Below are 4137 nucleotides of genomic sequence, written 5' to 3'. Positions count from 1 at the left end.
CAGGTCTCTAGCTAAAAAATATTTTCAGACCTCTACAAGTTACATATATATATAGAGAGAGATAGAGAGAGAGACACTGATATAGTCATTTTACACAATGGATTCGATATGACATAAAGACAGTTGATTGCTAAAACCTGGAGATAAACTGTGCACCAGGAAAAGAATTGTCCAAAGGAGTAAAATCTCCAAATCCTTAGCTATATGCAGCTCCAACTGTACCGATCGAAAAAGGCTCAAGAAGGAACTCATCCAGAAGACTCTCCCCATGGACAGGCACCACAAGTTTCCTAGTCTGGCAACACACACAGGGCAGCTGCTAGTTCCTATTGCAAGGCTCAGGGCAAAAACCTCTCCCTCTTCAGTGTCTCAGAATTCAAAAACCTCCTCCACTGTGGTCATTGATGACAGGATCAAACCTGTCTTTTAGAGATTGTAAGGCAGCAGCTCCCAATCCCCCAGACCCCAGACGGCCCCAGCCTTCACCATAAGCTGTACTACCAGACCTGCCAGTAATGTGTGTGTGTGTGTGTCTGTCTGTCTGTCTGTCTGTGTCTGTGTGTGCTTAGAGCTCACCTGTAGTAGTCTCAGAGCTTGGGTGACAATGTAGCCAGCCTCAACTGCAACTTATGTACTGAGAACCTAGCTAGTCAGGGCAAGCCAGCTAGCCCATTTTCTGGCTAAGCAAGATTGCATATGCAAAGGGTCTCTCATGTCTAAATCTCATGAGTTTCCTATTCAATCCCAAACCTCACTATATATCATCCAAACACTGCCAACGGGGGAAGCTGGGGAACCCCTTAGAATTCAGGGGCATGAGCCTGTCAGGTCACGTTTGGCTGCATACTCAGGATCCAGGCTCTCATTCCACCGCTCAGGGCAGCAGATTAAAAGCACAGAAAGTACCCAGAAAGAGCTGTGTTTCAACATAGATGGGAACTGTGTTCCACCAAACAATAGTGGATGGACCTGGTCCCTTCCACCTACCCTTTGGGTCCGGGTAAGGCAATTGCTCCTGTGGCCTCACATCCCTGATCATGGTGTCCTGGTGTCCACACATCAAACTCAGAGATATTCCCAGAAGTAGGCATGCATGAGTGTCCCATACAAAGTCTCTCTGCTTGCAAGAAGCAAAAACTCCCCGGGCCCTTGCATGGACAGACAAAAGAAAGATGGATGCCTCCATAGGCTGAATTAGGAGCTTCCAGTGGAGATCAAAACCCTGAACCTCACCTGAGGGCCTGGATGCTGCTAATAAAGGCAATTGGAAAGACCTGCTACCACTTGGGCCCTGAGGACATACTCAGGAATCCCTCCAGTAGCAAGCAGGCTGGCAGACCTCCTGACCAGGAATAGCTTTGCTCCTAGTTGGACGGCCCTTCTTGCCAGAGGTGAGAAAATTCCCAAGATACAAGAAAGAACTTCAGGTTTCAAAGGGATTTGAAAACCCAGGAGGAACATGGAAAAGACATTTCACAGCCATCAAAACAACCTCTTTCTGAACCCTGGAAGCTTCCATTTTGCGTGGAAAATGTGGACACTGGTGTGGCCATCCTTACCACAGATCCTTTACATTCGTCTTACTAGAGAGAAAGCACAATGTGTGTGCCAGGGGGATAGAGTTTCACTTCTATTCTCCTGGGCTCTCATGGAATAAGGACAAGGACGCTGTTCAGGAATGTGAGGAGGACTGCATTTAGGCTGAGTGTCAGCCTCAGGGCCCTGGAGAATGGGAGTCAAGCACAGAGGGCCTGGACAGATGCAGCTTCAGATCGACATATGCCTGGAACCTGCAGCAGCAACGCTGTCTCCGCAGGTCCACACTGTACTACACCATGTGCAGGAGACTAAATAATCCAAAGGGCAATGAAAGGAAAATTTCAACACCAGGATGACTGAGTTCCCGATGCTTGCACTGATTCCAGTAAGGGCCCAGGGAAGAAGGCACATAGAGACAGTCAGAGAGACAGAATGACAGAGACAGAAAAGGACTGAAATTCTGGCCCTCTGTTGATCAGGGCCAGAGCACTGAAGACAAACTCTCCATGCACATGCATACTTCTTACAAGTGGCATTGCTATTTTATGATTTGTGGAAAGGCAACACTTAGAACATCTAGGTCTTAGCCACTCTGAGAAGCAACACTTGGCCGCAAGCACACTCACCAAAACTGCCCCAACCTCTCCAAATTGGAAGTATTCTTAGTGTTGCTCCAGCCAAGATGCAGGCTGGCGTATTGCATCTCCCTGGTCCAGCCTCAGCCTGTCCTGTGTGCAGGGAACAGCACTATGTCTATTTCTTCTTTGCTTTAGTTTTGTGATAGGACTAGGTGGACAAAATGAGCAAGAGGGAAGTAGATGGTTTGGCAGCGGTAGTTTGTGCTGAGAGAGATTTGTAGAGTGATAAATGATATGGCTCTGTGAGATATCTTGAATGACTGTGGCTCAGAAGGGCCAGGTGTATCCACATTACTACCCTAATACAGAACTGTGCAGGTCTCTAGCTAAAAAATATTTTCAGACCTCTACAGTAATATATATATATATATATATATATATATATATATATATATAGAGAGAGAGAGAGAGAGAGAGAGAGAGAGACACTAATATAGTCATTGTATTCATTTTCTACAATGGATTCAATATGATATTCAGACAATTGATTGCTAAAACATGGAGAGAAACTGTGCATTAGGAAAAGAATTGTCCAAAGGAGTAAAATCTCCAAATCATTAGCTATATGCAGCTCCAACGGGACTGATCAAAAAAGACTAGAGAACAAACTCATCCAGGAGACTGTCCACATGGACAGGCACCACAAGTTTCCTAGTCTGGCAACAAACACAGGGCAGCTGATAGTTCCCAGTGCAAGACTCAGGCCAAAAACCTCTCCCTCTTCAGTGTCTCAGAATTCAAAAACCTCCTACACTGTGTTCATTGATGACAGGATCAAACCTGGCTTGTAGAGATTGTAAGGCAGCAGCTCTCATGCCCACAGACCCCAGACAGACCGAGCCTTCACCATATGCTGTACTACCAGACCTGACAGTAATGTGTGTGTGTGTGTGTGTGAGTGTGTGTGTCTGTCTGTTTGTCTGACTGTGTGTTTCTGTGTTTGCTTAGAGCTCACCTGTAGTAGTCTCAGAGCATGGGTGGCAAGGTAGCGAGCCTCACCTGCCACTTATGTACAGAGAACCTAGCTGGTCAGGGCAAGCCAGCTAGCCCAGATTCTGGCTTAGCAAGAATGCATATGCAAAGGGACACTCATGTCTAAATCTCCTGAGTTCTGTATTCAATCCCATGTCTATCATCCAAACACTGCCAATGTGGGAATCTGGGGAACCCCTCAGAATTCAGGGGCATGAGCCTGTCTAGTCATGTTTGGCTGCCTACTCAGCCTCCAGGCTCTCAGTCCACTACTCACGGCAGCAGATTACAAGCTCAGAAAGTACCCAGAAAGAGCTGTGTTTCAACATAGATGGGAAATGTGTTCGACCAAACAATAGTGGATGAACCCGGTCCCTTACACCTACCCTTTGGGTCCGGCTAAGCCAATTTCTCCTGTGGCCTCACATCCCTGATCATGGTGTCCTGGTGTCCACACATCACACTCAGAGATATTCCCAGAAGTAGGCATGCAAGAGTGTCCAATACAAAGTCGCTCTGCTTGCAGGAAGCACAAACACCCAGGGCCCAGCTATGGAGATACAAAAGGAAGATGGATGCCTTCATTGGCTGAATTAGGAGCTTCGAGTGGAGATCAAGCACCGCCCATCACCTGAACACGTGGCTGCTGCTAATAAAGGCAATTTGAAACACCTTTTACACTTGGGCCCTGAGGACAGACTCAGGAATCCTCCAGGAGCTACCAGGCTGGCAGACCTCCTGACCCCGGGATAGCTGTGCTCCGAGTTGGGTGGCACTTCTGGCCAGAGGTGAGAATATTCCCTAGATACAAGAAAGAACTTAAGGTTTCAAAAGGATTTGAAACCCCAAGAGGCACTTGGAAAAGACAATTCACAGCCATCAAAACACCTTCTTTCCGAACCCTGGAAGCTTCCGTTTTGCATGGAAAATCAGGACAATGGTGTGGCCGTCAGTACCACAGATCCTTTACATTCGGCCCAATAGAGGG

This window comes from Erinaceus europaeus (assembly GCF_950295315.1).
Source record: "Erinaceus europaeus chromosome 6 unlocalized genomic scaffold, mEriEur2.1 SUPER_6_unloc_1, whole genome shotgun sequence".
Taxonomy (NCBI): Eukaryota; Metazoa; Chordata; class Mammalia; order Eulipotyphla; family Erinaceidae; genus Erinaceus; species Erinaceus europaeus.
The sequence above is the reverse complement of the archived record's forward strand: the minus strand, read 5'-3'. Positions refer to the sequence as shown.